Source organism: Gorilla gorilla, chromosome 1, assembly GCF_029281585.2.
Source record: "Gorilla gorilla gorilla isolate KB3781 chromosome 1, NHGRI_mGorGor1-v2.1_pri, whole genome shotgun sequence".
NCBI lineage: Eukaryota > Metazoa > Chordata > Mammalia > Primates > Hominidae > Gorilla > Gorilla gorilla.
Window position 1 is genome coordinate 179,867,880 of NC_073224.2, and position 13,947 is coordinate 179,881,826.

General features: G+C 38.2%; 1 protein-coding gene across 1 annotated transcript in view; it reads left to right on the top strand.

Moving 5' to 3' along the window:
• C1H1orf87 (chromosome 1 C1orf87 homolog) overlaps positions 1-13,947 on the top strand; it is a 140,911-nt gene that overhangs the window by 10,697 nt on the left and 116,267 nt on the right. The gene's annotated exons all lie outside the window — the stretch shown is intronic.

A 13,947-nucleotide genomic window follows, 5' to 3' on the forward strand; every position in this document is an offset into this window, starting at 1 on the left:
GGGCATAGCTGAATTGTATTCAGAGTGTCTTTGAAGGGTCTGTAATATTGTATCATGTCACTGTTCATAGGTTTCCAAGGGAGATTTGTTTTCCTTATAATTAAAGGGACAAATACCAGATTGCTTTATTTTTTTGCTTATTTAACAAATCAATCACACTGGATTCATATTCTACCTAGCATGGGCCAAATTTCCCTATAAACAGCATTTTTTTCTTGCCACCATCCTATATAATAAGTTTTAGTTCATGGTTAATAGCCATAGAAAAGTAAATCTGTGCTTTGAAAGCCATCAAGGCTCTCAGTCCAGAGCATAAATCGGAATGATTCTGTACATCATGGGACAGAATTGAAAATGAACAGATAACTGGCATGGGCTCAAAATAATGAAAGCATACTAAGAATTCTTTATCCAGATTCAACATGTTCAATATAAGTCGACTTTGCTACACCAACCAAATGAGTAGATTTTTAGAGTTGATTGCTGGAAGAATGAGTGTCAGGGAATCCTTAGAGTACTCCATGGGAATGAAAAATGGCTCTCTGGCCAATAAAAACAATAAAGATGTAAAGAGAAACAACATATTAGCCATCAACAAAAGAAATTAAGTGCTTCTCATCCTTGGTGACATCAGACAAGAAGCCCATAATATTTGTGCCTCAGGTGGGAAGTAATGCTAAGCAGATAACAGCTAGTGGGGTTGATGGCTTCTTGGTAAGCAAGGTACGACAGGATCACAGCTTGGGTAATCTCAGTGGAACCAGGCCTGATTAAGTGGGAAGATGGTAGTTAAAATGGGACACAGGTGAATTTTCTTGTTGCATTACCCAAAGCTAAATGCACGCAGTGAAGTCTTGGGAAAGCTGGGAGTCTGAACCCAGATGTCTCTCGAGTCTTCCATGCCTGCTCAGGAAAAGGACTAAAACATCAATTGTTTGAATTAGTTGACTAGCTCTTAATGATTGAAGTTGTCCAGCAATTATCAGAGCCTAAATCACATCCATATATTTCTCATTTAATCTAGAGTTGTAAAGTATGATCTCCTGACTAAACTTCTTAACATAGCTGTAAAGTAAGAGCATTTGCCCTATGATAGCCAGTCTCAGAAGCAAATACTGCTCCTTCCCACATTCCATGAAGGTAAGGACCTGAGGATTTCAAAGAAGATTGCCCAGACTAAACTCCTGTTTTTAGTGTAGACAGACAGGAATATTTTAGTAGCATTCCTTTCTCCCACACATTTCCTCCAATTGAATTATTTGACACTGGATTTTTCCCTATTATTACAGAAGTGATCAATATTCTTTCTCCCATGGAATGAGTAGCTTTCAGGGGCCCTCAGGCTGCTGGTCTCTTAGTCTATGTCTCTGAAAGCTAGTATGATGTAACTACAAGGACCACAGGGCAGGAGACAAGGACACAAAGAGTACTAATCTCAGCTCTGCTAATAGCTCATGGTGTGACCTTGAACCAACCACTTTCCTTTTGTAGGTCACAGTTTTCTAATTTGTCAAAGAAAGAGGTTTAATGAAGAATTTGTAAGCTCAACTTATGGCTTAAAGGTCCTTTAATACAAGAGTAATTTGGAGTCTAGATTTCCCTGGTACTTTCAGGCACTTCATTTACTTCAACAAAAATTAGACTTTCTGGTTATTAAGTATGGGTAATGCCATGGGTGGGAAAAAATTGTTAACTGTTGAAATTTGTGAACTCTTCCAAATTGAATCTGGGTACCTTTGAGAAACGCTGAAAGAACTCATTTGCATATCGAATCTGATATTGGCCTGAGTGACTGGAAACTTGTCTCTCAGGTGGACAAATCACTTCATTCTCACAAATGGGTTAGTCCCTGTGGCACCTCTTTGGGAATAGCCTTTCTACTTAAGAATATTTTAAGAAGAAAATGGGAGCTATTCCATGCCCTGTGTCTTTCACCCTCTGCCTCCCAGGTCCAATGGACCTTTAGCAAGTGCCCAATCTGAGAGAAAATCAGGGAGTTACTAAGGCATTTTGCCAACAAGAATACATTTTGATTTAGTAATTAGTGCTTCCCAATCTTTTATCGTGCTCACTATGTCTGGTTGAATGTGAATGTTTCATGTATAGTTACCCAGTGGCTTTTCTTCTTTTTATTCACAGACTCTAATATATAAAACATAGAAAGATATGAAAGGGTCCGTCAGGCAGTTTAACTCTTCATATATTGGTTTAAAATGTTTCAAATTTGGCAAATGGCCAGCTTCTAGAGCCCTTTAGAATAATGCTTGAAGGAGAGAGCTTATGGGATATCATATGCTACAGATTCTCAGCTCATGTCAATAATAGAGTATGTTTTCAATAAATGTTTTCTCTTGCTGTTATTATTATTATTTTCAGGAGAAATATCAATGCCAGAATTGGCATTCTGCTTTATGCAACTGTTTTCCCAGATCACATTCTTACTGAGTTCTGAATGTTGAAATTCACACATATGTGTTGGATGCCATTTGTTTCTCCTCCATAGTCACTCTCCACCCTTTTGAACTATGTAGTCCAGAAGCCTGACCTGCACAAACTGTTAGTGGGCTAGCCTGTCCTCTAACTTCCAATTCAATTTGGCCAAAAAGGACCACCAGCAGGAAGTTAGAGAGCGAGAGCAAGAGCAAGGTGAGGCTGAGTGTTTATTGCTCTTCTGTCTACTGGTAGGATTGAGGGTTAGTTAGTTGCTATCAACCAAAAGTCTCATCCTCCATCAGGTAGTTATCTTACACAACTATCCCTGTCTCCAGTTTTAGTGTGGCATGGCTTTCATGCCAGGACTCTGCCAACACACGTTGTCTCTAGACTATTAACTCCATAAGAACAGTACTCTCTGTTCTGTGTTCTTTGTTGCTGAATCCTCAGCACCTAAGACAAGGCCTGGCATATATTAGGCATTTAAGAAATATTTGTTGAGGCCAGGTGTGGTGGCTTACATCTGTAATCCCAACACTTTGAGAGGCCAAGACAGGAGGATCACTTGAGTTCAGGAGTACAAGACTATCTTGGGCAACATAGCAACTCACCTCCCAAAAAAATAAAAAATTGGCTGGGTGTGTTGGCACATGGCTATAGTTCTAGCTACTCAGGAGGCTAAGAAAGGAAAATCTCTTGAACCCAGGAGGCTGAGGCTGCAGTAAGCCATGACAGCACCCCTCCAGTGCAGCCTGGGCAACAGGGCAAGACTTTGTCTCCAAAAAAAAAATAATTATTGAGTGAACAACAACTGTTTTCTAAATAGGGTTTGCCACAGATTTTATGGGTCCAAGTGCTTTCAAAACTTTAGAGTTTTCTTTAAAAAAAGGAATATACAAATATCTTACTGTTGCAATGCTTAAAAATATATGGCCTTATTTCTAAGGCTCCTCCCTAGACCTAAAATGGGTCCCATGCAAATAAAGGGTCCTAAAACTACAATTCTCTATCTTCAAACTCCTTTTTGAAATCTTCACTCAAAGTTGCAAGGACTCTCTCCATTGCCTTCACAGAATTATAATCCAAAAAGCATAGGATTGGAAGTCAGACACACACAGGTGGGAATTATACTCCTTTACTTATTAGCCATGAACTTGGATAGGGAACTTAACCTTCAAGAGCCTTGGTCTACTTCCTCTATAATACAGGAATAAAAAGTCTTCCCTCAGGGCACTGCTGTGAGGATTACTTGAGGTAATTATAGAAAGGGTCCAGTCTTTAATAGGTGCTTGAGATTGTTCAGTCTTACCATGGTGAAGGCAAGAAGCCTCCCTTCCAGATTTCCCCAGGCCTGCTTCCTACGATTTCCCTGGTGAGTCCCCTAAAAACCAGCCTAAGAAGCTGCTACTTTAGGATGAGGCCAGGGCTCTGTTCACATCAAGCCCTGGAGCCAGTATTTGCACAATGGAAAGTCCAGCATTTAGCAGTTTGCCTGCTGCCAAACACCCAGCCCTGTTTGCCCGGGATTCCTTTATGTCATCAGCCATAACTCAGCCCGATCTCTGAGGCACCATTTAGATGCTTCAAGCAAATTTTTTGATTGCTTTCTCAGAGGAAAAAGTCTCCCCATATTTCATTTTCTAAGTGATCCTCAAAGACATGCCAGTGGCGTTCTACATAAACATTTTATTATAGAGTTGAGTAAGCCATATTTTAGAGCCTGGAATTTTTTTTTAATTCTATGTGCTGTTATTAATGTTTCCTCTTCCAGTTACTCAAATACGAATTACACCCAAATCCTTGCTTAAACAATGCAAACTTCATGAAGATAGGAATATTTGCCTTATTCATCATTGTGCTCTCAGAATAGAGCATTGTACCTGACATGTAACAGACAATAAATATTGCTGAAGTAATGAATGATTGAGTACAGCATGCAAAATGTAACATCAGAGAATGATCTGGAGGATATGGGTTTAAGATAAAATAAGAAATCAAATACAGGAAATGTTTTACACCATGTAACTACAAGGGTTAAATATTTGTGAGGCAGTGAGTTCTTTATGGCTGAAGGTACTAAAGTAGAAACTGGTGAACATCTGTCAGGAATTCTATAAAGAAACTTCCCGCATCAAATCAAAGGTTGGAGTTGGTTACCTTTCATTTTAATTTCAACTCTGAGAATAAATTCATAAATTCATACTGCCTGCTAAGTAGTGGTTTGTAGCAGTTTGGGTACCTAATTGACCTTGGAGCTGAATCCAGTTCCACTATACCAGATTTGGTACCTTTATCACATTAGCTTCAGTTTCTGCATCTATAGAGGGAACATAATACTGACTTTACAGGATTATTGTAGATTAAATGAGATAATAAATATAAGAGCCCCCCAGCACCACTCTAAGTATTTATGAACTGTTCAACAAGTATTAAATATCTTCTCTATCTCCACACCTCAAAATCATGCTCTTATCAATAAAGCTAGAATACTTTAGAAATTTTCAAAAATGTAATGCAAGAAAATGGCTGGAACTGCAGTTTGGAAGACCTGGTCTCTTAGTCCGTCACTGGCCCTAACCACCTTCGTGATTTTCAGCAAGCCACATGCCATCATCGGCCTCTTATTCTTCAGCTATAACATTAAGGCCCTAGATTAAATACTTCCTTAGACCCCCCTCAAGTCCTGAGGTTACGGTATTTCTTCAGAAAGCTCAATTCACCTACGTTTTAGCACTCCTTAAATACTAAGAGTAATATTAGATAGGAAAACCTGCATGTCTCTATTGGGTTTTCTGACCACAATAGGCAGGAGCCCAGGATGCAGCTGATTCTGACGTGATCTCATGAGAATATTATTATGTGGTTTGGTCTTTGTGAAATGCAATAAGCCATGTGTAATTCATTAGCCATAATCAACCTGTCTTGCAAGGTAGCCTCTCTGAGGCAGATCTCTTTCACAATAACTTCATTTTTTTTCCTAGAATGAGACTGAAGAATTAATACATTGCAACTATTAGGATTATCGTTCAATTTTTCGAAAGAGAATATTCTTACTATAGGCCTGGTATCTCTCCTGCTGCTGCACAATGGGGTTTCCCACCTCCTTCTCTGAGCCCTCCCTCAAAAACCCGGAAAACTCATTCTCTGCTAAACATATACTTCCTTAACCATTGTGGGGAACAGGTCATTATAGCCTGTTCAGAAACCCTACAGTGCATTGTTGTGTCTTTCTAAAATCTGATTAGTTCTTTGAATAAAGAGCCTGATACCTTATCATTATATTCTTCTCCCCTGGGAATAACTTTCAATACTAATAATATGAATAAGAAAGCATAACATTAAAGCAGGGTGAGCTATTCAGTGGAGATGAAGAGCCAGGGTCAAGAAAAGACTCTTTTGCCTCCAACTGGGAAATTAAACCGGCCTCTCGGTTTTGGTTATGAAGGGAAGAAAAAGATATCACTCAACTGTGAAGGCAAAAGATTTGATTGATAGAGCTGTTATCCTTGGTTAGCTTTATAATGACTTTGCTTGGATGGGTTGATCTTAAGAAAAAAATGATTTTGAAAATATGACTCTGCCTCCATGTATGTCCATATTTAAGTTACAGCTTCCTTCCCTCCATCCCCATAGCACTTTCCCATAGCACTTTCATCATTAATGAGTAGTATTCGGGTTCCAGATGATTTCAGGCCTCAATCTGTGGGCACACTGACAGATCCTGGTGGTATTAAGCTTTAAAATGTTCTTACCCAGAGGTTTCAATGAGAAATACATTTTTCTGCCACTGCAGTCTCTCCCACGGTCTGCTACACTGACACTTCTTAGGGACCCTATACAGACCTAAATGACCTCCAGCTCAAAGTATCTCTTTGGATACCACTGGACGGTCAGTCCAGAAGGCACAGGAATACTGTGGGCCAAAAGAAAAGACAGAGAGAGGACTACCATCAGGACACCATCCTTCCAAAAAGGTTTTTGGAAAACAACCTCAATCTAGAAATCAGTGTGCTTGAGTATCAGAAGCAACAAGTACTGACTGAGTACCCACTGTAATCTGGAGGTGTTTCACATTATTTCAAAACCAAATCAGTATATCAAGACCATCATTAGTATGACTATTTTATAAAGAAGAGAGTGAATCTTAGAAAGGTTACATGACTTTCCTAAGATCACAAAAGTGTTTCAGAGTTGAAATTTGAATTTATATCAGCCGATACAGGTTTCTGTTCTTTTTACCATATTATAGTGTTTCCCAAATAAGATTAAAATCCTGGATCTGCTACTCAGTAGCTGTGTGGCTTTGGTGAAGTCACCTACTGTCTCTGAGACTTTTCTATAAAATGATGAGGATGGAGCTGAGGACTGCTGTAGTCCATGATGCACCAAAGAGGAAAAGTTCCCTGCCAATCTGGCATGAAAATAATTGTTACTAATTATAACTAATTGTTACTAAAAGAATTGTCAGAACTAAAGAAAAGTATTCAAATTACTCTTTAACAAAGATCAAAATCACTAATCATTAAGTGAAAAGTACCTTGCACCCAGGAAGATCCAAATTTTCCAATGACCATGGCTGCCCATTGCTTTCAGGATAAAGCTCAGACTTCTTACTTTAACCGACAAGGCCCTTCATTCCTTACTTTCTTTCTCTCCTCTGCCTTCCTTTTTCCTTAATCCACAGGAGTGTGTCTCCGCAGCACTGCCCCCTACCCAAGCTAGTAATTGCAATTTTCCAGTACACATGCCACTCCCCTGCCTAGAAAACTGTCTCGCTTCGTTCATTCAGTTAACTCAAATGTAAATTTAAAAGTCAGCTCCACGGTGTCCTCTTCTGGGAAGCCTACCTTGACTCCAGCTTAATTTAGATGCCTCTCCTTTGTGTCCTCCCACATGCCATGGAGACCTTGCTGACAGCAGCACTTCGTGATGGCTGATTGACTTGTTTTGCTTCTTTACCAAATTCAGAGCTCCCTAAGGACAGGGCTATGTTGAATTTAACTCGTATCTTCAGCATTTATCACAGTAACTGAAGCATAAAAAAAGACATTGATAAATGATTCTGAATGAGTAAATGGTTAAGACAAGAACAATCAGGAAATGATTTTTTAAAAAAAGGAAACAATTTTTATTCCTGAGAAGCCCAACTTTTTCAGCCACAGTAGAGTTTTCCCTACCTGTACAATTCTATGTATTGCTCCCTGCTGTTCCCTTCTCCCATCTTATAACAAAAAGAATATTATCTGAATCCATTCCGTGATTATCTCTGATATGTTAAAGTTATGCTCTCAACTTTCACAAATACTATTAAAAATTACTCTAAAAACTCACTATTGCTTCTTATCAATTCCCACACTAGGAATTTCTTGTAGAGTTTATCCCTAAGAAAGCTTAATTTCCCATAGTAAATTAGTATTCTTTCTCTTACTTGACAATGTAAGCTATATAATTGAGTGTAACTTCATTTTCACTTTAGCTTCTAGGAAATTCAGAGTCAAATTTCTCATCCAACCATAGCAACTATATAAACCTCCTGATTCGCATGGTTTATATTTTTACTTTATTTTCTGGTCTAATTTAATGCAGCCAATATTTATTGAGATCTTATTTTGTGCATAGACTGTTCTGGAGGCTTGGTATAAATCAATTAAACCAAACAGGAATAAAATTCTATCCTCATGGAACATACTCAGTTTGGAGGTATAATTTTTATGTACTTTATATAAATCAATTCCAGAATTAATGCAGTATATATGATCTAAAGTTGATGCTTTTATCTATTAAATACCTGATTCCTTCTTCCTAAGTGTATTTATTTTAAGTATATCTCTCAACTAAATTTTATAAATGCTGACTTTCACAGATGTGAAATTTATAAGAAAAACATAAAATGCTGTTGGAATTAGAATCAACTTATTTCTGACTTTCTTAAATAATGGTAATAGAAAGTTGGTAGGCAGCTTCAGTAATCCCTAATCAGCATTTTATAACGCTTTAGCAGTTGGTGTCTGGAGTCTGACATTTGCTGTGAATGAGTGCCTGGCAGCTTTTGTTGTAAGTTTAGGATGCTTTTGCTTAGTAATGTGTTCCTTGTTGTCTAGAAGGAGGGAATTTTACTCTCCAAGGCACCCTACGCTGTGAATGTCAGTCTCCCAACCCATCCCAGGGCTCACCTTCCACACCTAATACTATTCTGGGGGTTTCCTGGCTATGGGTCAGATATGACTTGTGCTGTGATTATGAGCGCTTCTCCTGAGATGCACTTGTCAGTCTTCAAAAAGATCCAAATAGCTTTTTATCTACTCAGGACCTCATAGAGACAGCAAAAGCTTAAGTTGAGAGTTGAACCTGCTTCATGGACTGAGAATATCCAGTTTGTGATATAGTTCACAGAAACATAACATATGTATCAATTATATGTACAATACAGTAGGAACCTGATGTTTATGTCCTAGTTAACTTCCCCAAAGGTTTAGTGAGAGTGAAATGGGTAAGTGAATGAGATTGATTCTATCTATCCTCATCCCTTTTTTGGTCCAAGCTCCTATCTTCATCCAGGCCCCCTGCTGCTCTTGCCCAACACTGCATGTTCTCTCAAAGTATCCACCAATGGAGGCCTGAGCTGAAAATTATCTCTCACTATGCAGAGAAGTGAAAATCCATTCATGAAATCTGACCCCACCTACTCCATCTCTGTTTAACTATTTCACTCTCATTACCATATAGGTTACACATACAACAATGCTAACTAATCCCATCTAATTCACGAAGCAATAATTTAATGCATTATTCCTGGGTATGCAAAACACACAGAAAGTCAAGACATAATGTAGATAAAAACAGTGGTAAAGACTTAGATCTGTTTCTAGGCCACACCTGACTGTGTAATTGAAAGATGTTTTCACCTTTTGGACAAAAGAGTTCAGTTTATATTTGTTTCATTTCTTACATATTGATGGAAAAATGTGGTTTTTGTACCACAGCAAATTAAGTATCTGCTTGTATTTTCTTTTATTAAATATACCACACTCTCAATAGATCATTTACTTTTCCTTTCAGATAATTGGTAGGAAAATGTGCTCCCAAGCTTCTGATAATACATCAACATATTGCAAATGCATTTACTAGATCAAAGAAGCCAGTCTCAAAAGATGGTATACTGCATGAATTCATATATAGAATATTTAGGAAAAGGCAAAACTGAAGACTGAAGAACAAATCAATGGCTGCCAGGGTTCGAGGAGGAAGAACAGGCTTGCACAGAAAGAAACAGAGTGAGGAAATTTTGGTGGGGGAGGGGTCATCATTAGGTATAACCATTTTAGGAGTGTTTGTACGGACCCATGTTTTTAATTTAAAAACATTGAATTGTATACAACCAGGAATAAATTTTATTCTATGTAAAATAATAAAAAATGTTAAAGGCCATGTGATTTTTTGCATGGTATAAAATGGGAAGAACTTTGGTTAGGTATCTAATAATTATGGATTTGCTACACTACTTAAGATACCATGTATTTATACCATCTTTAGTTATTAGCCTTTGGATTACAATGTCAAAGGCAATACTAGAATTTTGCTAAGGTAGATTCAACTATTTAAGTAACATATAATCACAGAATCAAATAATTAAAAGGGTTGTTAAGAGTAATTTATCATATTAACAGATTAAAAAGGAAAACCATATAATCATCTCAATAGATTAGGAAAATTAACTATCTGACATTCAACTCTGATTTTAGAAAAAAAAAACCTAGGTATAAAAGGGCATACCCTTAACCTGATGACAGGTATCTACATAAAACCTAAAGCTAGCATTATACATAATGGTAATAGATTGAATGCTTTCCTTTAAAATGAGGAACAAGATGACAGCGTCTGTTCTCCCCACTTCTATTCAACTTTCTGGTTCTAGCCAGGGACACAGGAAATTTTGGGGAGTGACAGATAGTTCATTATCTTGATTGTAATTATTTTTTTCATGAATGCATATACACATCAAAACTTATCAGATCATAGCCTTCAATGTGTGTAGTTTATTTTATGCCAGTTATACATTAATAAAGCTTTTTTAAAAATGCCATTTAAGTGCAGTCCCTCCACCTGATAGTAAGCAAAGCCTAATCAAGTTCTTTTTTTTTTTTTTTAACTTTTATTTTAGGTTCGGGGGTACATGTGAAGGTTTGTTACTTAGGTAAACAGGTGTCATGGGGGTTTGTTGTACAGATTATTTCATCACCCAGGTACTAAGCTCAGTCCCCAATAGTTATATTTTCTGCTCCTCTCCCTCCTCCCATCCTGCCTGCTCAAGTAGGCCCTAGTGTCTATTGTTTCCTTCTTCATGTTCGTAAGTTCTTATCATGTAGCTCCCACTTATAAGTGAGAATGTGTGGTATTTGGTTTTCTGTTCCTGAATCAGTTTGCTAAGTATCATTGCCTCCAGATCCATCCATGTCCCCACAAAAGACATGATCTCATTCTTTTTCATGGCTACATAGTATTCCGTGGTATATATGTACCACATTTTCTTTATACAATCTGTCATTGATGGGCATTTAATTTGATTGCATGTCTTTGCTATTGAGAATAGTGATGCAATGAACATTCACATGCATGCGTCTTTCTGATAGAATATTTATATTTCTCTGGGTATATACCAGAGATTGGTGGTAGAACTAGAACTACCATTGCTGGGTTGAATGGTAGTTCTGCTTTTTAGCTCCTAGAGAAATTGCCATACTGCTTTCCACAATGGTTGAACTAATTTACACTCCCAACCAACAGTGTATAAGTGTTCTCTTTTCTCCACAACCTCACTAGTATCTGTTAGTATTTGACTTTTTAATAATTGCCATTCTGACTGGTGTGAGATGGTATCTCGTTGTGGTTTTGATTTGCATTTCCCTCATGATCAGTGCTAATCAAGCTTTTAGAGTCTTCATAGTCTGTCTATTTTTATTGGAAGTAGGCAGGAAGTCACTGGGTAGAGCTAGACCTGGTAATTAAGATATAGCTAAACATTCACTCCTGACAAATAGAACATAACAAATCAGACTTCCAGAAAGCCTGTTCACTGGGAGCAGAGAAAAACTATAGGATCCAATCTCACTGATAAGTAGGAAAGTATATTACTAAAACAAAAAAAGACAAAGACAGATTTGAAATCAAATTCTAAATGCACCAATTCTCGTTTCTAGTATACTTTCTGAGCTTCAGTTCCTGCTCTGTGAAATGAGAACAAAAATACTTTTTTTTTCTAAAGGGTGCTGTGAACAACGAATAAATTATTCTATGTTACATGCCTTATATATATATGAGGCATTCAATAAATACTGAATAAATTCCCTTTTCTTTGACCCAAGTCTTTTCTGCTTTTCTGTCTCTTAAAAGCCTTATAAATAGTTATTTATCCAACTACTTATTAAGTATGTTCTTTCTATCAACTCCAGTGCCAGGCAGTGGATATCATGGAAGAATCAGGCATGGCTTTTACCTAGGAGGCGCTCATGGTCTGGTAAGGAAGAACAATATATAAACAAATGCTACATCGCCATTCTACAGTCAAAGGCAGTGGTGGAAAGAGTAGAACCACACAGGTAGAGCGACTAGTTTTGCTTAGCTGTCTCAGGCAAGGCTTTTTAGAGAAGGAGCACAAAGCAGGTCTTGAAAGATGCGTGAGAGTTAACCACGTTTATGTGGATTTGATTGTGGATTCCAAACTGAAAAAAACAAAAGCTGTACATTGCATTCATAACTATTACTAACAAAGTGCTTTTTATAGCTCATACTTCATGATATAATTCTGAATCCACATGCACTGAAAACAACTTCAGGGCCTCCCTGAGCTTAGCAATCTGTCCCAATACTCCCTGGTCCATTTAGAGAGGCCTGATCGTTCTGTATGATTTTAGCCTCCTTGATCTTGCCTGGGCTCTCAGAAGAGGCTCAGATGCTCAACAATCTAAGACTAAAGAAAGGTTGTCCCATGGAAGGACAAGTTCCGTACTGAGTTTGTGTTTATCACAACATTAAAATCATTTAAAGGCATCATTAGAGAAGTTGCAGGCCCCTCGGGTCTGTCAGATATGGATGGAAGTCTGAATGTTATTTTTCCTGAACAATCTTCAGAGTGAATGAAACAAATTATCTTCCCCCAGGGAGATTGCTGAGCACCTTAGACAAAGGTATCACGTAATCACACCCCAACCAGAAAATCAGAAACATCTGGAACCAGAAATTTTTTGAATACATGTCAGAAGGTATATATTGAATAGATCAAGTGAGTATCCTCCTGAGCTAGACAACTTAATGTGATGTGGAGCCATAAATAACAAACTGTTTCATCTCCATTGCCACCTCATGCATCTCCATTCTTGAAGACTATCGTAATATGGTGGTTTGATTTGAAGTTGCCTGGACACGAGATACATCCATGAAATCCTACAAGTACCAGATTCTTCATTTGGAAACTCGTGCTCATTCCACTGCAACATGCTGCTTCTGAGAGAATGAGCATGCCCTTCTCCCCAGTCCCCACCATACATTTTATCAGGGAACCCTGAGTATACGGAACCCAGGACTGCTAAATTTTTCTGGGAAAAGGGGAGAGATTGGAGATTAGGAACGTGGCTCCAGGATATGCAATGAAGACACTTTCTACAAAAAAGAAACCTAACAATTACAAGGAGCTAAAAAGAAGCAAAGGAAAGAGAACTAATTATGTGTTTGGTACTGTGCTAATTATTTAATTAAATCCAGTGATAGCTATTAATATATCCATTATAAAGATAAACAGGCTGGGCAGGGTGGCTTATGCCTGTAATCTCAGCACTTTGGGAGGCTGAGGCGGGCAGATCACGAGGTCAGGAGATCGAGACCATCCTGGCTAACACGGTGAAACCCTGTCTCTACTAAAAATACAAAAAAATTAGCTGGGCATGGTGGCGGGTGCCTGTAGTCCCAGCTACTTGGGAGGCTGAGGCGGGAGAATGGCATGAACCTGGGAGGCAGAACTTGCATTGAGCCAAGATCGCGCCACTGCACTCCAGCTTGGGTGACAGAGTGTGACTCCTTCTCAAAAAAATAAAATAAAATAAAATAAAATAAAGTAAAATAAAGATAAACAAACTGAAGCTTAGGGTAGTGAAACATTTAGTTAAAGAATACTATTAATAAGGAGCAGAGTACAGATTGGAATTTAAATCAACTTGACTCCAAAGCAAATGCTCTTAACCACTCTTCTGTTTGAAAAAAAAAAAACTAAATTGTTTATACAGTATATTTCAGAGTATGCAATGTGCACTACACAGTATACAGAAACTAACTGGCCCACAGCCAAGAATGAGCTCCCAGGCAGAGACCACATTCCCTCCAAAGTCATAAAGTCACTCAACCCTGCCCGTGAAACTACCTGGCCACTGTTGTGAGTGTGAAGTGAAGGAGGCATCTGGAATGATTGGGCCTTTAAACCAGTAGTGGCTGTGTAATGCACGAGACTCCACACTGGCAGCTACT